Source organism: Pezoporus flaviventris, unplaced genomic scaffold (assembly GCF_033815535.1).
Source record: "Pezoporus flaviventris isolate CSIRO_AGI_PZ_B2104156 unplaced genomic scaffold, CSIRO_AGI_Pfla_v1 ptg000015l, whole genome shotgun sequence".
NCBI classification, from domain to species: Eukaryota; Metazoa; Chordata; class Aves; order Psittaciformes; family Psittacidae; genus Pezoporus; species Pezoporus flaviventris.
The window spans coordinates 23,962,585-23,990,270 of NW_026892563.1; the positions used below are offsets into that span (position 1 = coordinate 23,962,585).

Genomic DNA, 27,686 nt, shown 5'->3' on the forward strand with positions numbered 1-27,686 from the left:
TAAATGTGCTTTAAAGAAAGCCTCAACAGTGAAAAGTGCCTTCCCCACTGAAAAATACAATTAAAATGAAATTCCTAAAGATTGCCATTATAGATGATGATTGTCAGTAATATCCAGTTAACCGTACTTTGCAAAGTCTGTGATGTCCTGTGACCACCAACCTTTAGGTTTATTTTAATAAATGTGCATTAATAATTCCTATTCATACCATTGTTCTGACATAAAAGAAGAATTTGAGACATTATGGTATGCTGAGACAAAAGGTTCAATCCACTCTGGGTTATAAAATATCCTCAATTATATGCTTTTCAAGGAAAATTAGACTGGAAGGAGATTGTTCAAATGGCTTAGACTACAATTTTTATTTGCACCTAATTACTTTGGGTTTATGTGGTATTTTTAATGAAAAAATATTTGCTTTACTGATTCTGTTCAGTCAGAAATTAAACATCATGCTGTAGCTCAGTCTAGCTCAACTTCTTACAGTTGGTGCCCCCATTTTTGTCAGTAAATTGTGGCAAAGCAATTTATACTTAAAGGAATACTGATGGCTTTTTAGAACCATATCCACATTATGAATATTTCAACGTGCTATCAAGTAATCTATCTAATCAAGTTAGAAAGGGCTATGGCTTATATATCCTTCCATGTTATCCAAACAAATACATGAATTGCAATGGAAGTAAGACCACTCCACAAAGGAGAGCTGTACTGCTGCAAAAATATGAGCTGCTGTTTGGTTGCTGAGCTTCAGAAAAGTCAGAAGCCATAATGATTCATCTGCTTGAACAGGAGGGATTTACTTGTTTCTTACAGGTCTTTCTGTCATATATCGTGGGTATATGGGCTTTAAAAAGCCTTTACCAGCCCTGTTCTGAAGTGTGGTCAGCACAGCAGAGACCTCAGCATGTATTCCAGAATATTGGATGTCCAAGTATGCTCGTATGAGTCTAGTCCCTTAATATTTCAGCTATACCTTGAGCCACCTCTTCATCACCTGCACTCCAATACATGAAAAACATTTCCATTTATTCAGGAGTTTCTCTGGTCACAGCAGAAAACTGTGATTTGGCCTTCAGCTTGGGCTGACAGCGGAGGCCTGGTAGAAGGGTTCTGAAACAAAATGACATTTTTAGTTAGTTTCTCACTGCAAGTTGCTTAACATGTGGTGCCTGAAGCCATCCTACAGGAGAATATGGCGGTTGTATGCTTTATTTTCACTGAAATAACATGCCAATCCCTCACTCTGCCTCATTGCACATATCCCTTTAATGGCAAAACTCTTTCTTGTCCTTCTAGCATTTGGAATCGATTTTGTTAAATAATCCAGTGATAGGATTTCACTTTGAGAAGCTGTCAGGAAAAAAAGCTGTGATATGCAGCGTCACCATCTCAGCTTCCCTTGCTATTTGTACTAAATTGACATAAAGGCAGTGAAGTGACAGGTTTTTTTCTTAGGATCATGAACATTGCTCATAATGAATTCTGTAGATATTAGCACAGAAATTTCACTCTAGCAATCATTGTTGGGCATTTTACATCTAAACAGCTACCTTATTCACCCTGGGTTCAGTCATCTTGTAGTAATAGATTTGTCTGTTCTAATATCCTCTACCTACATAAATAGGTAACATGATCTTAAGAAGTTTGCCCATACACTAGAAGCAAAGCAGCAATAGACATGTTAAACTGCTTCTTTTATCACTTGTAATGATTTATGGATCCCAAAATCACTGCCAAGCAAGAAGAGAGCACATATTTGCTATGCTTGAATTGATATTTCTCATCTTAGCAGCATTTGAAGTTGCATTGTCAGTGGAAAATACGAAAGGCTTAACTCGAAAAGTACTGAGCCTTTTTAATGAGCTTTCAAGGATGTCAAACACTGTCCAGTCTCGAGTGCATGCTTTGACATATCTAAAAGCTGGTACTTATGTGAAAACAGACAACTAAAGTCCCCATGTGCCTTTCATGTCACCATGCCATTGCTTAGCTCCAAGTATGCAGGAGCTGCCATAACACATCAAACATAGGGTCCTTCTGGTCCAACACCCTGTCCCTGGCACTACCTGGCACTGGAGACCTCAGAGGAACTTCTGTGGTGGACAGTTATCAATAACTTTAGCAAGGGCTTCTTCTGACCATCAGGCATGTAGTGACTACTTGGGCATGACTATGTGTGTATGAGTCTGTATGTCCCACACACACAGAAGGAGTTTGAGGTTTGTTTGTTCTTTTTGTTTCCTTTAATGCAACCTGTGGATCTTTTCATTGCTTTTACAATACAAACCTTTTGGTCTGTTCTCTTGTTTTTAAATTACTTGTGTAAGTGACTGAACATTATTATATCTTTTGTCAAACAGTTCCACATGACAAGTGTGCGTGTGTGTAATCAGCTTGCTAATTTTAAACTATCATGTTTTATCTTAGGGGAAGGAAAATATCTGTATCCTTTGTATATCCTATATGCCATCCTTTATTACACAGTATGCCTTTGTTCAGCCTTCTCACATTTGCTGTACAGTGTTAAAGCATTCTGACCTACTCATTCTGTCCATGTAAAAATTAAGCCATTAAGTAATTAAGTGTCTTGATCAAGTTTGCTGCATTTCTCATATTGTTTTATTTTGAATATTTTATTTGCTATTTTTGTCTGTATTTGGCAATGTAACTAGAAGTCAGAAGAGTATTTGGTATGGTTTAAGCAGAAATTATGAAGCCCATGGATCTACACAAGGAGCTAACTTTCAGAGGGATACATTTCATAATTTAGCTGATCTGAAAGATGAAAAGGAATGGTCTCGTCTGTCTTCACTGATGCTCTTGTCCCATGAATTGGTGGTCATTCTGTCTTAGTCTCTAGTCCTTATTCTTTCTGCTTTTTAGGGGCTTTAGCCCCATTAATACCAAGGGAATTTGCAATTTAGCAAGCCAGGATTTGACACTTCAGTTGAAGATGCTGAAGAAACTGGAACATCAGCTGTGGTTCAAGAGATGATGTAAGTAGGTTTGTTGGCACCTAAGTGAAATATTACATATAAAAAAGGTTACATTCTGTGCTCAATAGCCTTTTGGAACACCAGGACACCTAGCTGCAAAGGCACCTAAACCATACCTGTGTCTGCAGTGCACTTTTATGTTTCTAGCTCTTAAGTTGCTTGAAGTAGTCATGGTAGTAATAATAATAGCAACAAGAACAACAATAGTAATAATACAAAGAATCAAAAATATTTATCCTTCTTTTTTTAAGTAAATCGGGCACAGAGAAGTGCTCCCTTAACACCTAGTTTTGTCACAGCTTTTGGCCATTCCTGGATGCTGTTAACATATCCCCTCTTATGAGATCTGATATTGGAGAAAAAGCACTTGGCTTTTGCTGTTAGGAGCAAAATAGTTACTCCTTTTTAGACAGGTCTTATGTTGATCTCCAGACTAATTACCATCAGCTGCAGTATAGTAGGAGGTAACTCACAGTGCAGAAGTAATCTATCTAGTTATGTCAACAGCAAGGGAGCAATGTTCAACCCCAAGAACCATAATGCTATAAATGTACTATACACCACAAAATAATTTTATATATAGTTTGGATCAAGCTCTGCTTTTATTTGCATCACTTTTGTAATGGTGACATCACTGCATCAGAACAAGTGAAAACAGATTCACTCATCTTCTGGTAAATGATTTGAAATAAATGAACTAATGAAGTCCGTGTATACATCATTGTGTTTTCATTCATTGAAGGCTTATGCCAAGATCTTTGCTTGAATGAAAAATTATCCCCACTGGAATCTAATAAGGCTATTTGACATAAGTACAGAAATCAATTTAGTATTTCTCCCTGCCAACAGATCCCCTGCCTGCTTCTGTTGAACTCATTGGATAGGTAGGATTCATTATCCTGTCCTTGTAGCAGATTATGGACTACTTCTATGGTCCTGCAAAAGGCTTCTCATCAGCTCTAAGACCGAAATGATCTGATAAGTGGCTTTCATTTCTGCACTGGCATAATATTACAAACAATTCTAATGCTATTTCCAATGCCAGAGCAAAATCCTGCCCTCAGACTTTTGGGCTATGGGATCATGCTGCAGCTGTGTGAAGAGAATTTATCCTCAATATGATTTTTTTTTCTCTTCCCACTGTGACAGTGAGAGGAATTTGCAATTAATCTACTTCAATTTCAAAAGAGAAAAAGTAATTATAAAAATTAAAGTAATTGGGGCATTAAGCTGCACTCGAAAGGATATTCTCTTCTATAGCATCCTTGCTGAAATGTAGTTTCAGATTTATTGATGAAATGCCCCTTTTCCACCACCATTAGTCTTCATAAAATATAAATCTTAAAAAAAAAAAAAAAGATTATGCCATGGGTATGAAGTCACTGAAATCAAAGAATAAAAGTCAATGACTCTGTTACGTTCAATGGTGTTTGAGAGCAAGAAAAAAAATACCACAAAAACAAAACAGCAGGGGTTACATAAAATTAAATCCATGTAGTAGATTTTTAAATGAAAGTATCTTTGAGCTTCCTGCAAACCCAAGGCCTAAACTGAAATTCCATTGAAATTACAGGAATTTTTTCCTTAAGTTAAATGACTTAATGTAACAAAATGTAATGTCCAAAGTGTCAGGAGAATAGTGCTTCTGTAAGTGATATTATTAAACTTAAGAAAATTAAATATTAAATTAAATATTAATATTAAATTTAATATAAATATCGATACTATTAAACCAGGTTTCTTACAGACATATGCTCTTTTGTTTTAAATAATCTCATCACAGTAGTACAATTGCAGCGCTTCCCCCATTTCTTTCCAATTCCCTGTGCCAATCTACTGGGCAGGGAATAAGTGTGCTGCAGTAGTGCACTGAGTCCTCCCAAAGAAAACGGGTAACAACACTGTTCTCTTGCATTTTCCTTAGTAGCAGAATTAAGGTCTCTTCTGTTTGAGCACTGGTTTTCACAAACCTACTAGGGGCATGATAAATTTGAGACTTAAACACTTCTCCATTTTGGTCTCAGTGGGTTCAGAAGTTACTTGATGATGATGATGATGATGATGATGATGATGATGTAATATAATTAAAAATGCAAGAGTCACACTTTGTCCTGAGGTCTTGCAAAATCAGTACAAAATCCTGTGGCTAGTTACTAGTACCAGAGTTTTTACCAGGCTACTGGGCTGCAGTTCAAATCACCAAACCCTTTTATTCTTTAGAAAACCAAGGTAACATGGGGAAAGGGAAGTAGTTAATTTCCTTTGTGAATTGCCTGTTTTCTTTACCATAGTCATAAATATCTTTCATTTGCATGTGATTTTCAGTGGAAAAAGAGGCTGGCACATGTAAGAAGCTAGCCTGGGTACAAAATGGAAAGCAGCATCTAACACAGGTCTCAGGGGCATGGTAACGAGATGTGGAGCAGCAAGAAAAGTCACTGCAGCCTTTCTCCTCACTGTTCCTTAAATTTAGGGTTTGCAGGTTCATAGTAAGGGAACCTTTGGTGTCACCTGCAGGTGCTGCTCTCTGGTTTCCCAGAGGCACCACTCAGCATCAAAGATTTCCCCTGGGAACTGCAGGTCTTACTGGACTGCCCTCACTCACACCACTCAGGCTGACCTTCTAGATCTGATTTCTTCACATATTCACATATAGCCCAGACCACATGCGTTACGTCCAAGTCTGACAAAAGGTCCACTGTACATAGGGATGCATGACGCCCAGGGAAGAGACAGCAGGGAAAGCTGAGAGGTGTCTCTGGCTTGCTTTAGGATTGTGTCAGGCTACAGCAGCCCAGAGAAGGCTGTGGGGGCTCAGGTGCACCTAGAGGTGTTTTGAAACACAGGGAAATACTCTAGTACATAACAGTGTGCGTTTTAGACGATTATGCTGTAAGCATGTCTTGGGTGCAGGGAGTTAGTGGAAACAGCAACCGACTTCCTCTTCCAGTGCACTGGTACCCATAAACTCACCTATCAGACTGAGGCAGTGGGACTGGCTCTTGTTCACACGGAGACATCTAAGGCATAACCAGCTGACAACTCAAGCTGCCATTACCTGAGCTGCTTTTAGCCTTTCTCCTGCTGACCCACTGCCCTCACTGGCTGGTTGCTGCTTCACATCAGGAAACAGGATCTTCCCTTTGGCACAGGTCACAGTACAGCACCTCTGGTACTGCCAGGTAGGCATTAAAAATGGAGGGATGACCAAGCATCAGCCTCCTGGGGATGGCAGAGGAAAAAAGGCCCCCAGAGGCTCAGCCCTTGGAGACACCTTTGAATGAGGGCATTGCAACTGCATATTATTAATTTCCTACTGATCCCATTTCCATAATTGGAAGACAGTTCTGTGGCCCTTAATATGGATTTTTATGCTAATCCTCATAAAGACTGTAACAGCTGTGTAAACACTTCAGGTAGATGAGGGCAAAGGAAGGATCTGGGAGAGATCCCTGGCAGAAACAAGCTTTATACTTCTTTGGCATTTATTTTATTTCCTACCTGGTATGTACTTAAGGACTAATAGGAAATAAACATAATTATGGGAAGGAACAGTTGACTGTGAAACCATTTAAAATTAAGACACTGCATTTCATGCCTTCTGTAAGATGTGAGCAACATTGTGGAGGCTTCCCATATCCTCAGAAGGTCCATTTAGTCTGAGAGCTGACTCCCTGTGGGCTCTAAAACCTCATCTCCAAAACTAGTGAATTACCAATTAAAAGCAGTAATGGCAATTGCAGGAAAGAAGCCATGACCGGTAGTAATAAGATCTTTCTTGTTTAAAGAAGAAAATTAAGAGTGTGTTTGCTTTCCAGAAATGGTGATCCTCATAACACGTTAAGAATAGCTTACCTCAAGGTCCATGTGGAGCAGATGGAAAGAAAAATAATGCTTAAGCTTTGGGAATGAGTCCCCTGTGGGACTGGTCTGCTGGCAAGATCTAGTTCCTTATCCATGGAAATGTAAATGTTATGTCATCATTACAGGGGAAAAATTGAGTGATCCTCTGTTTTAAAACACAAAGCCTTGCATTTTCTCTAATTTAGCTGCAGTAAAATTAGCTACTGTCTTTACTTCCTTTGATAAAGTTTGCTCCAAAATCTAAGCTTTTACCTAAACCAACAGATTATGATTCCGCACCTCTGCTGTGAAGAAAGTCTTCAAAATGTCACCTTAGTCCAAACCAATAAAATATCATTCTCATTAAGCAGCAACTCTGATTTGAAAAAATAAATCCGATTTTCAGTTTCATTAATGTTTTTTTTTTCACACTGCTGTGGTGTAAAGGTTCCTCAAAGAGCAAGGACGTGGTCTGTGCAGATTTCCTGTTTTGAGCTCAGCTAACTCTTTTCTGCTGGCTTTCCCTCAATCACTTGTGTCTGATGCAGAACTAAAGCAGGGTGCATGGCCAAGCCTGCTGACAGGGGATCAACAAGCCTTTTGTCTGCTAATAGGTACCACAAGACACATCATTGGTAAGCCTTCTTGTGAACAAAACATGAATTAAAATACGATTTGGGGTTTCTTGTCTCTTGATCCAGTTGTTTGCCTCTACACAGTTTAGCACAGTCTGTGCTTCATCAGCTTCAGAAAACAATAAATGATCATGTTGGTTCATCTGCTCTTGTAACTTACCCTAGCAGTGGCTGACATTTAACTGTAAGTTAATGACCAATTTTGAAATGCAATAATTACTTCTCCTGTGCTCTTATTTTTATTCAGAAAATCTGTGTTACTGAATTTGTACATAATTTTCACAGGCAATTTGATGTAAATTTATGACTTTGAAGTAAAAAGTAATAAATGAAATGTACTGCTGTATTAAAAGTCAGCTCAGAATTTCCTGATTTTGTAAGCATTAAAGTTCCTTCCTCATAAGTTTTGATTAATTACATGTGATGTTGTTTAGGCAATTAATTTTTATTTCTCCAAGAAGGCCATGCTCATAAAAGGATGTTTATTATGTCCCCAGCCTGGTGCCATGCAGAACTGGAGGAAGACAGTATGAATGATAATTGCAGCATTACACTTACAGGAAAACACTATAAATAGGGCAGCTAAACTCAGGGACACACCTGCCACTCTGCTTTCAGAGTTAAATCCTCATACAAGGTGCTGAGCACCATGAAGTAGGAAGCTCATAGAAGTCACTAGTCATTAAGATGATCCATGCCTATGTTGCAGAGTGAGGTAGAGGTGAGAGTAATGCCAGCGTTGCTGCAAAACCCCTGAAATGTGTTATTTTGAAGCATACTGAAACACTGTGTGCTTAACTTCATGACACAGCTCACAGTGCTTCCTCCTCCATGCTGAAAATAGAAGACCAGAAAATGGCTAGTGAACCATGCCACCATCTCAGTGCAATATAAGAGCAGAATTTCCCCACAGTGCTTCCGAAAGCACCAGCTCCTCACAAGAGTGAGGTCCCTTGGTAGACCGCCAGAGCAGAAATTCCCTCAAAACCAGTATTTAAACCCACTACGCAGATCTTAGAAAAACCTCTATGTACATTCAAAGTTCAAAATTTTCTTGCCTAACAGTTTTTCACCTCGTACAGTGCACTCATGCTCTTCATTAGGATTTGTGAGTCTGTCCTTTAGCTTAATGAAGCAACAATATCATACACATCCCAGGAATTGGGAGTTAAATACAAATGTTGGGTGGTGTGAGGAAAGGGAGGCTGAAATGTGAAAAACTAAAACTGATGAAAGTGAAACATACGTTGCCTGCACCTCAGCTTCAGCTCCTTTTGCGTGTGTGCATGTGCATGTGCATGACATGATGAAGTTAAGGACAAAGGACTTCAGAAATAAGACAAGAATGGAAAACTTCAGTGACTGAATCCAACACCCTGATCTCTCAGATATTTATACCACCTCAACCACAAACCTGTGAAACTCCCATCTAGGTTTCTTGTCACACGTAATATTTTTTCTGATTACTATAAGCAATCTACTTGGTTTCCAGCCAAAATGTACTGTGCCAGTTTATATACATTTGTTTTTATATAACCATTGTTCTTCAGTGTTTGAGCCTTTTCCATCTCATTTATCTGTTCACTGTACTTAAAAAGGAGCAATCATATCCCTTCATGACTTCTTATTACAAGCTGAAGATAATAAAAGCTTACCTTCATACTTTAACAGAAAGAACAGTATAATTAACAGGAAAAATGACATACTGGCAAAATCCTAGCTCTGCCAGGAATAATAGGAAAACTATTGTTTATTTCAGTAAGATCAGAGTATTATTCATCACAAACCAGACAGGTGGTCTATAAAACACTTATAGATCCAATAATCAAAGACGGACAAACTAGAGACTGTTTCATACATTAATCTTATTAGAAGGTTGTGTTTAGAATTTCTAGGTGTATGAAAGGTGAAGTGTAACCAGGACTTCTCCACTAAATCAGAGGCTAAATCTTTATGTACCATGGGAGACAAGGGAGCTGCAAATGCTTTCTGATGTGAATGCTTTCTGCTTCCCAGGATGGAAGTTCATTCTCAAAAGAAGATGAGGGATGGGTAAGGGTGGCACTGTAGGGAGACTATTGGCTGCCATGCATGTGTGGGGCACACAACTACCACATTCAGTCTTAGGTTCTGCACACACTTGAGCTATAGGCAACGTAAATGCATCAAGTTCATCACTGTGCAATTATTTCATTCATTTACAAATATTTGTTGTATTTTCTGTTAGTTGACTTGGGTTACTTTTAGAAAAAAAGAAAAAAATTCAATACCTTAAACTTTTTGTTTTGGAAAAAAAGAACAGTTGGAAAGCAAGTCTTGCTTCTCCCATAAAGAGAGGGTGATGTGCTCCAAATAGCTGATAAATTACACTATGTAAATATTCCATAAATAAAAATGGCAGGTCTCCAAATCTACTTTTATTTTCTTATAGTTACTCTGGCCTTTATTGCAGTAATGGAGATTGTCACTAGGAATGGTAAATTCACTCAGGAGCTAAAGAGTGTCTGAGAGTTTTACAGTATTGATTGGAAGGATGTTTTTTGTGGCAATCAGTAGTATATCAAGCCCAACAGCTGTTACACCTTCCATTGTTTGACAGGGTCCCATGAAACCTACCTGGAAGTTTACGGAGCTCTCATTTCCTTAGATGGAAGAAACTGCATTTAGAAGAAACTCACAAGGGACTTAGAAACTCAAGGAAATAGCACAGGCCAGGCAGTTAAAAAATAAAGCAAGAAAAGGTGGACATAAATAAAAAGCTGCTGGCAGAGCTGGGTGCTATAGTGCTTCATTATCGTTTCCCAGGGAGAAACAATTCTGTGTGGCAGGTCAGAGTTGAAGAAGGAAGAGAAGGCAGGTTGCTCTGACTGTCATCCCATGAGTATGCACGTGTCATCTTGATTTAAAATTAACATCAGTTGGGGAGATTAACTTATAAGTTACACAGTGCTTTATACTAATCAAAATATGTGAAGAAAATTAACACAAAGTCTTTAGTTCTCCTCAAGGGAGACACTTTTTAGTGTTGTTTCCAGTTGATTTAGCTTTTAAATGAGTAAGGTTATAATTGGTAATTAAGCTGGCTGCATTTTGGGCATACAAATGAAGATGAAAAGTAGAATTCCAGCTTCTGAGGGGAAAATGAGAGTAAGCATATGGGAAGCAAACGAGGCTAATATGACACAATTCACAGCTTCATTAACATCAGCATGCAAGTCAGGCAGGCTCCCCTTGATGTTAACTCTACACTTGCTGAGCTTGATCATGAAATGACAAGTTCTGTAACAAGCCTAAAGAAAACAGAGGTAAAGCATAGTTACTAGATAGAAAATGCCTAAAGGGAAAATACCCACCAGCCTCACTCATACTCTGAACTGCAAAGATGAGCCAGAGTCACACTACTGAGATATGGAAGATCTGGAACATTCCAAAGTTGACACGACACATGAATCCAGGTTGTGACTGCTACAGTTATAAAGCAGCCTTGGATATCACTATTTCTTCCATTTTGTACAATAAAACATTTTCATTTTCTGCCATTGGCCAAACTTTCTATATTAACACACTAATAGAGAACCCAGATGATTCGCAGCGAGAAAGAGGAAGTTTCCATACATCCAAGTTAGAGAGCATGTGAAAAACTGAGGATAACAGCTCAATAAACTGCTGCCCTTTGGGCAAAAACCCACTGAAATGAATAGGAATCTTTCCACTGAATTCGTGAGGGTTTATGTGAGTGGGCTGAATGGGTATCTGGCAGCACCAAATTTCAGATACTCACAACAGAAGTCTCTTCCCAACAGTGGACTGTGATTTTCACTTTCTTCTAGCTGTATCTTACTAGTCCTTCCAACTATGTTCTAATAATTTTGGTTCCTCCTACCTCTATTCAGTCAGGTGGTCCACTCTAGATTTAGGTATTAATGTCTTTTGGGTGTTTTTCCCAGTGTCAGCAGTCAGGAACAGCTGCATTCTGGATTCCACACAGGCAAAACTTACAGAAATTTAGAAGAAAAACATAGTACCTGAGCCTCTTCCACACCCAGTAATAATTTGATTTTTCTTATGAAATAGATTGCTAAATGCTTAAGATCCAGAAAATCTGCAGGTCAACAATCTTTTTCTGCTGGGTTTTTTATAGCTTGTACAAAAATATGCCCTAGATAAATGTATCAGGAAGGACAATGAGTGAGTGAACTAGATTTTTTAAAAAGCTCTAACCAGAAATATTAAAACCTGCCAGAGCACCTGGCCAGAGGTCTGAATCCTGTATGTCTTGTGAATACAAACAGCATCTAAGTAAGCCTGCACTGAAAAGTAAGAGAAGTTTCATTCAGATTTTTCTCACACTCCTCAAGATTTCATCAAACTTGTTACCTTTCCCTTCAAAAAAAAAATAAAAAATCATCAGTGCAAGAGCAAGTGGGCAGGTAGCGTAAGGGAGCCAGAGAAAACGTCTTCTCTCCAGACACGTTTGTGTTTGGTTTTTGCAGCCAGGGTCCTTGGCTGGCACAAAACTGACTTTCAATTACTTGATGCTTCACCACTGTGATGTAAGAGGTAGCCTTGAGGGTTGCAGATAAAGTTAACAAGTTAATAAATATGCTGCCAAAAGATACATCTGGTAATTTTATGCTTCAAATTAGATGTTGATTTGGGAGGTCACATACCATTTTACTGAAAAAGAGCCAGAGCTGCATGCTAGTTACTGTACAGCTTGCTCAAGTAGGTCAGCACTACTGTGCTATTGCAGTGGTGTCTACCTTTTTGGTTGCCGTAGTCCATAGAGTATAGCTTTTTTTTACTGAAATATATCTTTATATGTGACTTTATTTAACAACAAATGCTCCTATTCTCCATAATAAGTTTTTCCATTTGATACATCGATGGTGATACAGTTCTGTTTTAGAAAACTGATCATTGATGACTGCTGATACATAAATATAACAATTTTACATATATATTAATATTACTTGCTTTACACATTACAAAAGAAACTACATTAAATAATGTAATTAATAATTCTCTTTGCATAAATATATTTCTATTTTCCCCATATCAATATATAGCTATCAGACTAATATCGAACTAATACCAATAATCAATAGAATTAGATCATGTAAACATAATTCTTCATTATCCTGGACTCTATGCAAGCATTGATATCAAGGGATGTAAACATTAAATTTAAATGGTATATTGGGTACTCACTCATTGTGCTGACAGGGCCTTTGGCACAGGGCAATGAAAAACACCTCTCCAGTATTGTTAATACTCATTTTTGTAGATTGCCTAATATTTATTAGTTTTTTGTTAATATTTATAAGGCAGCAAGTATGTTATGATGACTAGACAAGCAAGATTTGAACACTCTTAAAGTCATGGGGATTTTTTAGTTTAAGTCGTTTGCTTGGGTTCAATGCACAAGTAACTGAAATTATCATAATTTTTGACACACTGAATCCACCCAAAAATATCCAGAAGCTAAAAATAGGCATGTTAGGTCAGAAACAAATTGCATGCTGTTAACAGTGATAATCATTAATCATTGGCCCGTTTACTAAGTGATACTTCCCTATAATAATGGGGAAATGCCTATCTTAGTAAAAATTTAAGGTCATTCTAAAGCCCACAGCTGCAGCAACACCACAATACATATGTCTAATGTCATGGTTTAAGCCCTGTCGGCAAGTCAGACACGCAGTTTCTACTCCCCACCACTCTTTCTTCCCTTCCCGCCTCCTTGCCCTGCTTCCGGAGGGATGGGGAGGAATGTAACTCCCCACGGGTTGAGATAAGAACAGTCCAGTAACTAAGGTATAACACAAACCACTACTGCTACCACCAATAATAATAATGATAAGAGAAATGATACCACCCATCGAAATGAGCCTGACCAAGCAGTGAGTGCCCTTCTGGGTAACTCCCAGTTATCCCCCCCGGGCATGACGTTCTGTGGTATGGAATACCTCTTTGGCTAGTTTGGGTCAGGTGTCCTGTCTCTGCTTTCTCCCAGCTTCCCCTCCTCCCTGGCAGAGCATGAGACTCACAAAGTCCTTGGCCAGATCAAACATTTGAGCGTTATCAGCTCTGTTCCCAGGCTGAAAGTCAAAGACAGTGCTGCACCAGCTACTACAAAGGAGAAAAAATGACTGCTACTGCTAAACCCAGGACACCTAAGACCTCTAGGTTTCATTTTCCAGCCTGGGCTATGCATGTCAGACTGGACTGACACAAAAAATGGGAATGACCTATAGCTGATATTTTGCCAATGATGTATTGTTCTCCATATTCCAGTCTGTGCTTTAACGTATTATCTTCCAAAATCACTTGGTATACCAGCATATTAAGCTTGTTAAGTGGTTAAGTAGACATATGAAATTAACTTTGTTTTTCAAATTTTCTCTTCTAAACAAAGTGAGACTTACGTCATCTGGTAATCTATGAGTCCTAGTGGCTTTAGTAGCCCAAAGTATAGTATTTAATATAACATTGGAAGCATGGCATGGTAACCACCAGTGAGAGCATGAAAATAATGCTATAGCTTATAAAACAACTGAGCAATAGTTAAAGTCACAATATCAGAAAAATCCGAGGTAGAAGACAGATGTAATCTTAGGCTTCCCACGGGCACATGATAGATTAGAAGCAACAGTCTGAAGACCAAGTAGCAGATAAACTTGCAGCCAGTACAGCATGGGTGAATTTACGTTATTTATAATGAGATTGTATAATCATATCTAATTATTTCATATAAATTAAGATATTCTTATATTATTAAGACAATATAAGGACAAGTCAATTGCCCCAAGTTTTCCTCTTCCCTTAAACCTATGCATGAACCATGCAGAGGTTCCCAACTGCAGATGCTCAATGTGTGGTCACTGAACTTAGATAAATTAGATCAGATTCTTGACCAGTGAGTAATTTTCTCATCAGTGTTTTACTGAAATAAAAAAAAACCAACAAAATTAATTTACTAAATAACACAACTTTTACTTTACCCTATATCTACTTCTCTTAATTTTTATTTTCATTTTCATTCTAATTTCACAGTCATCTTTTGTTTACATTTCGCAATTAGAAAAGCATGACTATGCCATGTCGTATCTGTAATATACAAATTTTTATTTCTATTATATTGCACAATTGTCATGTGAATTAAAAAAAAACAACAAACAATAATCACCCATTATCATGAGAGCTAGAGTTCTTCAGGGAAAGTTTCCAGAGCACACATTACCTTCTGGGGACCACCAAATCAGAGTGCCTTACCGTGTGTTTGTGAATAGTTATGGTGGTCTGTTCAAAGAATGCATCCGTCTAGTCACCTTCCTTAACCTCTGTTAATAGTTTTTAGCTCTTCCTTCAATTTCAGCCATATTTGGCAGAGAGACAAATGTCTCAACAGTTTTTTGCGAATTTAATGAAAGTGGGCATATAGGCCAGAGAGATTTTAACAGTGTCCCTACACAGGAAAAGAGTGCAGTGTGAAAGGGTAAAACATTTACTGAGTGCTACAGATGTGTGAGGAGAGATGTTTTGAATATCTCAGCCCTAAAACAATCTATCTTCCCCATGACTTTATTCCTTCCTACACACCAGAGTTTATTCACAAGGTACAAATCTGTAGGAAATGTCATTAATACCAGTGCTCAGAGAACTCTGTGCTAATTCCTTTTTCTGGATATTTCCATATGAATGAAGTTTGGCATGCAGTTTGGCAGTAAAAATGGTAGTTAGCAGTCCATCTTTGGTCCAGTTGTAGAAGCAAGTACCTTACCTGAAGAGATCAAAAGTACAATGGAAAAAAAATCAGAATGCTGTTTTAAATATTAAGACATTTTAGGGTTAAAAAGGAAACAGACATAATGCTCATTAAATAGAACCAGCAGGCATCAGATTTGAAATGGGATTAGTTCCCTAATCCTGCTGTGCTGTTTTCATGTACATGGATGGATTAACAAAACAGGTCAGGTTTGATTTTTTTTTCCCCTCATTTCAGTTCAGAACTGTCAGCCACTACTTCTTCCTGACTTTGTGGACTAAAACTTTTAATGAATTCCATCAATGGAAACTAGGTCACTGTCAATATTGAACCTAATACTGACACTGGAGATTAAGGCTCAGCCTGTAGATGGAGTGATGTGTCATTTTAATTTTAATTGAGTAAAAAGTCGCAACTAAACACAGCCTTTACTTCTCATTAAGTTTAATAGAGACAACACACGTATTGGGCAGCTGCATGAGGCATTGCTAGCATTTTCCAGAGGCTGAAGAGTTGAATCAGTAAGGCTGTCATAAATCTAACATGTTCAGGGATGGGGTTAGGAAACCCAACAATCTCATGAGGGATGTGAAGGGCAACAAGAAGAGCTTCTATAGGTACAACAGCAGCAAAAAGACCAGGGAAATTATGGGCCCACTGGCAGGGATTCTCATGAAAAAGAACATGGAAAAGGCCACAGCATGCAATGCCTTGACTACTGGTCTGCAGGAATCCCAGGTCCACCCCATCAATTCCAGGTGGAAAAGTCTGGAGCAAAGAAAACTTAATCCTCAGCAGAAGAGAATCAGGTTAGGAGTTTATAAACAACCTGGATATACTCAAGGCCCTGTAACCTGATGGGATCCACCCAAGACTGCTAATGGAGCTGGCCAACATCACCATAAGGCCACTCTCAATAATCTTTGAAAGGTTGTGGCAAACAGAAGAGGTTTCTGAGAACCAGATGAAGGCAAACATTACCCCTACCCTCAAGAAGGGCCAAAAGGAGCATGACGACAACTACAGGCTTGTCATGCCTTACCAACATGAAGCCTTCTTCCATAAAATAACCAGTTTAGTGAATGAGGGAAAAGCCATGCTCTTCTTTATTTTGACTTGAAGAAGGCTTTCAATATTGCCTCTGATAGTATCCTCATAGAGAAACTGATTAAATATGGACTATATTAATGGGAGCGCATCTTCTGTCACTTTACAGTTGGCACAAAACCAGGAGGCGTGGCTGAGACACAAGAGGGTTGTGCTGCCCTTCGGGTGGTCCTCAACAGACTGAAGAAATGGGTGAGAGGAACCTCATGATATTCAACAGAGAGAAGTACAGACTCCTACACCTCAGGAGGAATAACCCCATGCACTAGTGCAAGCTGGCAATCAACTGGCTGGAAAGAAACTTTGTAGAAAAGTCACTGATGCCTCTATACAAATGCCTGTAGCATGGGGAACAAACAAGAGGAATTAGAGATGTGGGCACGTCTACAGGGGTATGATATAATAGGCATCACAGAAACATGGTGGGATGGCTCCTATGACTGGAGTGCTGGAATGGAAGGTTACAGGCTTTTTAGAAAAGACAGGCATGGCAGGTGGGGAGGGGGAGTTGCCCTTTATGTTAGGGATAGGCTGGAGAGTGTGGAACTCTGTCTGGGGACAGGTGAGCAGTCCACAGAGAGTTTGTGGGTCAGGGTTAAAGGGAATATAGCTATGGGAGACATTACTGTGCGGACTTGTTACAGACCACCTGATCAAGAGGACTCTGTGGATGAAGCACTCTATAGACAGAAAGGAACAGCCTCACGCTCACAGGCCCTTGTTCTCATGGGTGACTTCAACCACCCTGACATCTGTTGGAAGGACGGTACGGCCCGGCACAAGCAATCCAGGAAGTTCCTTGATTGCATGGAAGGCAACTTCCTTCTGCAAGTAATAGAGGAGCCGATAAGGAGAGGTGCCATGCTTGACCTCGTGCTCACCAACAGGTAAGGACTCGTTGGAAATGTGACGCTCCAGGGCAGCCTTGGATGCAGCGATAATGAGATGGTTGGATTTGAAATCCTCAGGACAGTGAGAAGAGCGCGCAGCAAGCTCACTGCCCTGGACTTCAAAAGAGCAGACTTTGGCTTCTTCAGGAACATGCTTAGTAGGGTTTCATGGGATATAGCCCTAGAGGGCAGGGGGGCCCAAGACTCTTGGTTGATATTCAAGGATCACCTGCTACAAGCTTAGGAGTGTTGCATCCCAACCAGAAGGAAGTGCAGCAGGAGGGCCAGGAGACCTCCTTGGATGGATAAGGAGCTGCTGAGGAAAATTCAAATGAAAAAAGAGGCTTATAAAAAGTGGAAGCAAGGACAGGCAACCTGGGAAGAGTACAGGGATGTTGTCCGGGAAGCTAGGGACCAGGTTAGGAAAGCTAAGGCCCAGTTAGAATTAAACTTGGCTAGGGATGTTAAAGATAACAGGAAGGGATTCTACAGGTACATAGCAAATAAAAAACAGACTAGGGAGAAGGTAGGCCTGCTCAGGAAGCTCTTGGGAGAACTGGCTACACAGGATTTGGAGAAGGCTGAGGTTCTGAATGACTTCTTTGCCTCGGTCTTCACTGGCAAAGGCTCCGACAAAACCACCCAAGTCTTGGAAGGCAGACACAGGGACTGTGAGAATGAAGACCTCAGGCACACAGTAGGAGAGGATCTGGTTTGAGACCATCTTAAAAATCTGAACGTGTACAAGTCTGTGGGTCCTGATGAAATCCATCCGTGGGTCATGAAGGAGCTGGAGAATGAAGTTGCGAAGCCACTGGCCATCATATTTGAGAAATCATGGCAGATAGGTGAAGTTCCCGATGACTGGAAAAAGGGAAATAAAACCGCCATTTTCAAGAAGGGGAAAATGGATGACCCAGGAAATTGCAGACCAGCCAGTCTCACCTCTGTGCCTGGCAAAGTCTTGGAGCAGATTCTCCTGGAAGGCATGCTAAGGCACATGAAAATCAACAAGGTGCTTGGTGACAGCCAGCATGGCTTCACTAAGGGGAAATCCTGCCTGAGCAATTTGGTCGCCTTCTATGATGGGGCTACAGAACTGATGGACAGGGGTAGAGCAGCTGATGTCATCTACCTGGACTTGTGCAAAGCATTCGACACTGTCCCACATGACATCCTTGTCTCTAAATTGGAGAGACATCAATTTGATGGATGGACCACTCGGTGGATAAAGAACTGGCTGGCTGGCTGCACACAAAGAGTTGTGGTCAATGGCTTAATGTCCAGCTGGAGACCAGTAACGAGTGGTGTCCCTCAGGGATCGGTGTTGGGACCAGTCTTGTTTAACATCTTCATCGCCGACATGGGCAGTGGGATTGAGTGCGCCCTCAGCAAGTTTGCCAATGACACCAAGCTGTGTGGTTCGGTTGATACCCTGGAGGTAAGGAATGCCATCCAGACGGACCTTGACACACTTGTGAGGTGGGCTGATGCCAACATCATGAAGTTTAACCATGCCAAGTGCAAGGTCCTACACCTGGGTCAGAGCAATCCCAGGCACAGCTACAGGTTGGGCAGAGAAGAGATTCAGAGCAGCCCTGCGGAGAAGGACTTGGGGGTGTTGATTGATGAGAAAATGAACATGAGCCAGCAGTGTGCACTTGCAGCCCAGAAAGCCAACCGTATCCTGGACTGCATCAAAAGGAGCATGACCAGCAGGTCGAAGGAGGTGATCCTGCCCCTTTGCTCTTGTGAGACCTCACCTGGAGTACTGTGTGCAGTTTTGCTGTCCTCAACATAACAAGGCCATGGAACTGTTGGAACAAGTCCAGAGAAGGGCCACGAGGATGATCAGGGGACTGGAGCAACTCCCGTATGAAGACAGGCTGAGGAAGTTGGGGCTGTTCAGGCTGGAGAAAAGAAGGCTGCATGGAGACCTCATAGCAGCCTTCCAGTATCTGAAGAGGGCCTATAGGGATGCTGGGGAGGGACTCTTCATTAGGGACTGTAGTGATAGGACAAGGGGTAATGGGTTCAAACTTAAACAGGGGAAGTTTAGATTGGATATAAGGAGGAAATTCTTTCCTGTTAGGGTGGTGAGGCACTGCAATAGGTTGCCCAGGGAGGTTGTGAATGCTCCATCTCTGGCAGTGTTCAAGACCAGGTTGGACGAGGCCTTGGGTGATATGGTTTAGTGTGAGGTGTCCCTACCCATGGCAGGGGAGTTGTAACTTGATGATCTTAAGGTCCTTTCCAACCCTAACTATTCTATGATTCTATGATTCCATAATGAAAACCTGTTTACTGTGAGGGAGGCTGAACACCGGCACAGGATGTCCAGAGATGCTGTGGAGTGCCTAACCCTGGAGATATTCAGAACCGAGCTGGACACAGCCTTGAGTAACCTGTTCTCACTGACCCTGCTCTGGGCAGAGATTTGACCAGAGTACCTCCGGAGGTGCCAAACTACCTCAACTGGTCTCTGAGTGTGTGTGTGATTAGAAATGTTGCAGAGCACGTCATGCTCACGATTCTAAAATTGACAGCCCACATTTATTGCACAAATTCTTGATGGGGTTTTCCTCCCTTGCTTTCCATCTTCTCTTATATTTATGCACCTAGGCTGAGGTTTTTTTCTAACACTGTGTTATGGCACTAAATCGTCCCCCTGCTCATGTAAGTAGCTACTGAGTCTACAGTTAGTGCAAATGCACTAAAATGTACCCACCAGGTTGGAAGGCAGTGCTAAGCCAATAATCTGGACAGAGGGATCTTAACAGCCATGCTACAGTGAAAGTCTCTCTATATATACATAGACAAAAAGCCTTTATAACAGAGAACCCCAGTGAAGCGAGTATTATGGTAGGTTCACCATCTGCTCTAGTGCAAATTCATAGAGCTGCAAAGTGCTGCTTCCTTCTGCAAGAGCACTGGCATTGAAGCACTAACTTTCAAATATGTGTGTGTATAAACACATAAATGGTGACAGCAACAACAGGCAGGAGCTGCAGCAAACAATGTCACTGCATGAATGAGCTTCCAAAGAGGACAATTCTGCTGCAGCAGTAATTTGAATTAGTGTCACACTGAACAATTCAGGCACTTCAACCAGGTGTATGTTTCTTGAGGCAAGCACTACTGTCACAGAGGCATCCTACCACTTTGGAGAAGTATTATCACCAGAATAAAGAAGAGAAGTAATTCAAATGATGGCAGTCAAAAGAGAAAGTGGTTCTCATTTTTCTAAGTTTCACTAAATGTTTTAAACTAGTTGTACAATTTTACACAGGTAGTTGATATGTCTGGGGTTTTTTCTTTCTTTTTTTCTGGGGGGGCCTACTGTACTCTAAGAAATAAACGGTGGAAGGAACAACATAATGGATCAGCTGTTTCTGATATGCTGTTGAAGAGCAGTTTCAGGATTAAAAAAAACAAAACAAAACAAAACCAGGAGGACAATAGCATGAAGATGCTGTTCTCCTTGTGTCTGTTGCTACAGCAGAATAGTATGACGACAGCATACTCTATATTCTGACAGTACAACTAATGCTACCAGTTTTCGAGGTAAGTATAGAGCATTTGCTAAAATACTGAAACATACTTCAGAAGCCGTACCTTAATCTGTATCATAGATAGTGATATACACCTTTCTGCTTTCTCAGACAGTTTACTATCTCGGTTTATACTTTTCAGGCTGATATTTCAACATGTGAAAAGCCACTAAAGGCTACAGAAGTTTCATAATGCTGCAGGTATACATGTAGGTTTCATAATACTGTGTTGATGTTGTTCTATTATAACAAAAATTCTTCTTATAAAAATTTGGGGCTTTCTGTGCTACTCAGTGGTCCTCACATCTGGGGAGCCAGTAGCACTCTGGCCCTTCCCAAAATTTCCCACATAATATTATATACCGATTAGCCAAAACATTAATGAAATGTTTATTCAAGCAATGTGAGACTGCAGACTACTTAAGATGGTTTTCAATAGACCACAGTTTTGGGAGCTATAAGGTTTTCACAACAATTGTGTAAGGGTTTGTTATAAAAGGAAGAGTAGAGTTTATAGGTTGCAAAAATACAAGAAATAGAACAACTGGATAAACAGCACTGGTGAAGAGAATGAAAGGTACAGACACAATGACTGCATTTTACATGCTCAGCCCTCTGCAAAATCTCTAGCAACAATGCAGAATAAGTCCTGGGTGAGATAACTGCATGAACTAATTCCTTTAAAATCTGAGAGGAACTTCCAGCAAAGAAGGAGGTGTTTTGTAAAAAGGCCAAAGGTGATTGCGTGAGAAATACACTACCGAGACAGTGAAGACTAACTAGTATTACTGACAAGAGTACATACATGTGGCTGATGCTCAAAGTGACGATAAAGCTGATTCAGTTCAGAGTCAATTGAAGTGGACAATGAGTTTGCCTTTCATGCTGATAAAACTGAAAGCCAGAAGAGAGACATAGACATTATGTCAGCAAGGAAGATAATCCTCACAGTGCAATTCTGAACGAGCTTTTGGAGAACACAGTGGAAGTCGCAGGAGTCAGAGAGAGAAGGTGACAACAGTTGCGGTGTGAAGTGACAAGATGCTGAGACAGTCAAAAAAGCTGAATCTTCTAACTGATAGTAGGAAGAAACAAGATATTATAGACACAGTCTTCACTTATGGATCCAGAGAGCTGGAAGTGGCATTCAAGTTAAAGACCTAAAAATGCCTGAAAGGGCAGTGTGGCATTCACTGTAAAAAGAGGAAGAAAAGTTTGAGAGAAAAAACACAGCCTGAATGTACTGGGCTAAGTGTAAGCTGTGGTAGCTGACACTTGCCACCTCAAGGAGGTGGCAAAAAGGTACTGATTTTAACTGGGTGTGGAAAGACAGGCCAGCAATAGAGATGGCAAGTAATGTATCACCAGATGCTTGATTACATATATAAGTCAACGCCAAGTTCTGGATAAGGGAACTAGAGACAGGGCACACAGCGGTGAGGACTTCGGGGGGATGTATTACAGATCCTGAATAAAAGCTGATTAACAAGAATCAGGCACTTTAAGAGAAATAGCCAGGAATTAGAAGGGCCATTGGACAAAACCATATGAAGTCTTGATTTTAGAAACAATGGAATGACTTGTATTGTCAGACAATACTGAGAGGTCAAGGGTGGAACAGAAGGGCTGAGATTTGGGCAGGAGGAAGGCATGCTCAGGTTCGGTTAGCACTTTCAGTGAATTGTTGATATCCACAACTTTGTAGATTGTTGTGATGATCAAGGAGGAAAATGAGGCTGTGCCAGAAACAAGGCTGTGGCAGTAGACTACACATCAGTAAACCTTTAAAGAAGTGTAAAGAGCTTTAAATAGCTCATTGAAGGAGCAAGAGGATTTGTAAGCGATATTTAAATCTATGGATGAAAAAGGAATGCGTAAATATCACTTAGAAATTAAGTGCTATTTCATCATTATAATTAATCATCACTTTCCATCCCTGGCAGTGGTAAAGGCCAGACTAGAAGGGGCTTTGAGCCACCTGGTGTAGTGGAATTTGTCCCTGTCCATTGGAACTGGATAAGCTTTAAGGTCTCTTTCAACCCAAACCATTCTATGGCTCTATGCTGAGATCTTGTTAGGATTTAGAAATTTTGTGTGGTGTTCTGAATAGAAATTCAGAATAACTTAGTTACTAGGAAGTCTTTTACCAGAATGTGAAGGCAGAGAACTCACCCCACTCCTCTGTCTCCCACTCATGATTTGTTTTAATACCCACATAATGATTTATCATGTCTCTGATCCACCACAGCCAGGAACCTGCTATAAGCTTTTATTTGCATGGCACAAATTCTTGTTGCTCCACCCTTGCGTGCTATGACTCAGGCATAATTTTAGGTTGGCTCAGCTTCCTCCATTTTGTGGCCTTATAGATGTACACAGTCACAGATTTGTTTTTCTAACCACAGAAAATATAGGACATGACTTTCCAAGGAATAATTTGTCACGCTAGCCGGGTATTTCATTTCAAGAGCCAATCGTGAAGCCAAAAAACTTAACAAATGAGCAACGTCCCCTTTTCTAGCTAGTTTACTGAGATGACATCTGTGAATTAGACCACTGGTATCATGGTTAGCTTTTAAAAGTTTCTTTAGCAGCATCTTTTCAAGTTCAGTGCTGAATTTACTGAATAGCCCTACATCTCCTTCTGTCATGACTAAAGAACAAAAGTAAATTTCCACAGTTTAATGAAAGCGTGCAACTCAGTGAGTGCAAGAAGAAGGTATAAGACGAAGAAGAAAACCAAATAGACTCTACTACTGCTCTTTACTGCCGTGTTGATGTAACCTCTGCTGTATCACAATGAATGTCTGGGCAATCTTGCAGTGAACTGGGCAGGAATCTGACTGATATTGGTTACTTTTCAGCACAAAACAAAAATTAAAAGAACTGGGAAAAAAATCAGTAGAAGCAGGGAATACTTCAGTTGCCAAAAACAGGATCGTGGATCATTACCTGGAGGGAAGATATAGAAGAAGGACTGGATAAATTAGAAGAACTAGGAGCAAGAGATAAAACTGGTGGTGCTGCATTGAGTTTGATGCAATTTCAGCCTGCTGGAAGTTCAGGTCACATTCCCACCCTAAAGCCCCTTACATAAAATGTAGCCAATGAGCCAATCAAGAAAAGTTTTGAGAGGTTTTTTTTAGGTTTGGGGGTGTTGGGGTTTTTTTTGGATCACCTCAGTGACTCATTTTACCTTGCAGCAGCCATAAAATCAGCAGAACCAACACAAAGGAAATGGCAGGGAGTGGGAAAGAGGAACTAACTGTCTTCAATTAGATTTTATATCACACACTAAGGGGACTAAGTCTAGTTAACAAAGGCTTAAAATACTACATCATAGTACAGGTTGCACACTGAATCAAAAGAGGACTGGTAGAATAAGAAGAGGTAACAGGTCACAAAATAGAGGAGCACTGCAAAGTATTCCTATTTATATTTGTTGAGTCTTCCAGGGGTGAAAGATTAAATAAATTGGGAAAAGTTAGCACAGAAACAAGAGACCTGTAAACAAAGGCAGCCACAAGTAAAAGAAACTAGGAAAAAAAAACACAGCAGGGAAAAAAAAAAGAAAAGGGAGTTGGAGAAAATGTGTGTGTTTATTGGCTGCAGACAGAGAACTGCCGGAAGAACAGGATGATCTGCCAGGGTGCCTGCAAAAGCCCCAGTCGCCTGACCTACGGAAGAGAAAGCCCACGGGAGAGCAGAATTAAGTGAGCAGAGAAGGGAGAGAAGGAAGTCAGGCTGATTTCGAAATGTTACTTTTTAGATGTTTGGAGGGGGGTGAGGGGGTGCAGACCTACATCAGCTAGACTCTGAGTTTCAAGTTCAAATTCTCCATAAACTTTTCTCCTTTCCTGAGTCTCTTTCAATACACACACGGAAACCTACACAGACACTTTCATTTGAGCAGTGCCAATACTATTCATTATTTTTGTCGGGGATTTGCTGCAATGTATTTGATAATGCCCAAACAACCCCACCTCTGGATGGGCTCTTGTTTAACACTATCTTTTCTGGTAAAAATGTCTTTTAGGTTTAGAACTCGTAAATCTTCACTCAGGAAACTGGAACAAAGTATGTCTGTAAAACACACAAGATTTAATTTCTAATTTTTAGCTGTTGGGAGTGAAAATCCTAATAAAGCTCAAGCCATGATTTCACGATAGAGGGGCCAGAGTACTCATTTTCATCTATGCATTTTCCCTTGGCCTTCCCACCAATGCTTCTAGGATTGCACTGTGAAGCAGAAGAGTGAATCAAATTGAGGTAGAGTTAATTTTCCTTCCTTTAAATCCAGTCCCTTGTGTTACCTCACAAACACTGAAATGGTGAGAAAATAGTGTGGGAACTCAACCGAGCAGCTGGGGGAAGATGAAGCAGTGGGAATTGTTAAAACGTGTTCACTGCCAAAGCTTCTCTACAATGAAAATGCAGACTCAGTAAGTAAAAAGAAACATAAAAAGACAGATTTGTTTGCTACTAAAATCATTTTCCAGTGTAAGTAAACTGTTAGCTAGAATAAGGTGCACTGCTGAACTAAGGGGCTTGGAAGGAAGTATGTATGTATACAAACAAGACAAAATAAAAGTGCACAGAGGAACAGAGGTCAGGGTGGCCGGGTACGTGCATGTATATAAACCACACCATGGACAAAGATAAAATTGCATGGACAATCTTCATATTGGCATTTGCTAGGTTTTTCATCATTTCACTGCTGACACATTTGTTCTCTGTTACTATTTCTATTGCAATGACCTCTGTATTTTAGAATAATTTTTTTTTTACAAGAAAAGCAGCTTGGACAGTGAAAACCATACTGTCTCACATATGTCGTTTACTAACAAGCTTCATGACCTTTTTGCCATTGGATTTCACAGCTGCTGCACTGTAGTGATGGGCTGTTGAGACTCAATAGCCTTTAAATCTACATGAGAGAACACTCCACTGTGTATCACCTTCATAATTCTCCACCATCATCTGTCCAGTCTTTCCTTTCTGTTTCTAAACCCTCTACCCCAGGGCTGACGTCCTTTTTTTCTGCCTTACTACTGCTTTTGCAATGAAGTCAGGCGCTGCTTCTTTGCCACTCTTCATGTACATCAAAAAAAGGAGATGGTGAAGGGACAAGGAAATGAAACCCCTCTCCCAAATCCGGTCTCAGCCTGTGGGAGAAACAATTTGAGGAAGATTTCAGGAAGCTGTGAGATTAAATATGTTCCGTCATCCTCTAACAGAAGCAAATCTAAAGGTGGCTCGCTACTTAAGAGCTGGGAGGGCTGGGGCTCTTGCACAGTGTGGGATTTCTTTTTTCTGTCTTTTTGATAACATTGAAGAAAATGCCCCAATATAGTGAAAGAAACAACAAAAACTAGAGAAATATGTCTTTTTAATGAAGATTATGGAAGATTACTTAGCTCTTTCATAAATAATTCTACTTTGACACACAGGAACGTCTTGTGCACAGTTTCCATCAGCTGTGGAAATTCTCAGGATGATCTGACCTACCAGCTGTGGCTTCATGACCACGTGCAGGCACAGACCTGCCTGGCATAGTTCTGCTTTCCATTCCGATCACACTTACAGGCTGTACTTGATATTTTCCACGACACCAAATATGAATACCTGGGACTTGAGTTTTTAACCCTCTTCAACAGCAACTTTTTCCTTTCCCTCCTCCATAGGCTCATGAAGTGAAAAATAACAACCCCTGAGGAACAATTTTTATTTCCTAGAAAGCTCAGGTTAGCGTAACCCCAGCCTGAGACATGAAAGGACAAACTTACCATCCAGCACATGTTCTGCATACACTCAAGGTACCAGAACTTGAGTTTTGTTTCCTCCCTGCCCCTCAGCAAACTCTCCCCAACCTCCTTTCCTATATGTACTTCTTTTGTTTCACTGCTAACAAAGCCCAAACAATACGTGTCCCCAGCCTGCTCTGTATGATACATTACGAGCTAATGATCATAGAATCACAGAACATAGAATCAACTAGGTTGGAAAAGACCTTTAAGTCCAACCAGGACTGCCAAGTTCACCACTAAACTGTGTCATTAAGGGCCTCATCCATACATTTTCTGAACATTTCCAGGGATGCCGATTCCACCACTTCCCTGGGCAGCCTGTTCCAGTGCTTGACAACCCTTTCAGTGAAAAAATCTTTCATAATATCCAATCCCAACCTCCCCTGGCACAGCTTGAGGCCGCTACCTCTTGTTCTATCACTTGTTATTTGGGAGAAGAGACCTCACTACAACCCCTTCCAAGTAGGGATAGAGAACAACAAGGTCTCTCGTCACTCTCCCGTTCTCCAGGCTAAACAACTCCACCACCCTCAGTTGTTCCTCATAAGACATGTGCTCCAGACCCTTCACCAGCTTCACTGCCCTTCTCTTGATCCGCTCCAGAACCTCGATGTCTCTCTTGTAGTGTGGGTCCCACAACTGAACACAGTATTCGAGGTGCGGTTTCACCAGTGCTGAGTACAGAGGGACAATCACTGCCCTGGCCCTGCTGCAACACTATTTCTGATATAAGCCAGGATGCAGTTGGCCGCCTTGGCTGCCTGGGCACAAGCTGGCTCATGTTCAGGGGCTGTCAATCAGCACCCCCAGATCCTTTTCCACTGAGCAGATTTCCAGCCACTCTTCCCCAAGCCTGTAGCACTGCATGGGGTAGTCGTGGCCCAAAACAGGATCCAGCACTTTGCCTTTTGAACCTCATACCTCATACACAGGTTTGGATCATCCATCCAGACTGCCCAGATCCCTCTGAAGAAGCTCCCTACCCTCCAGACGATCGGACACTCCTACCCAATTTGATGTGTAAGTGTGCGCTGGGTAACTGCACAACCGGGCCCCAAGCCACACACGACCAGCATCCACGTCGAC

The 27,686-nt window shown here is 40.7% G+C and overlaps 1 long non-coding RNA gene across 1 annotated transcript; it reads right to left on the minus strand.

Moving 5' to 3' along the window:
* Positions 1–15,045: 15,045 nt before the first annotated feature.
* On the minus strand, positions 15,046–27,674 carry LOC133269163 (uncharacterized). The gene is made up of 2 exons (XR_009743343.1): positions 27,609–27,674; positions 15,046–15,260 (listed from the first exon to the last, which is right to left on the minus strand). It is a non-coding gene; the product is annotated as an uncharacterized LOC133269163 (long non-coding RNA).
* Between the last annotated feature and the right edge of the window lie 12 nt (positions 27,675–27,686).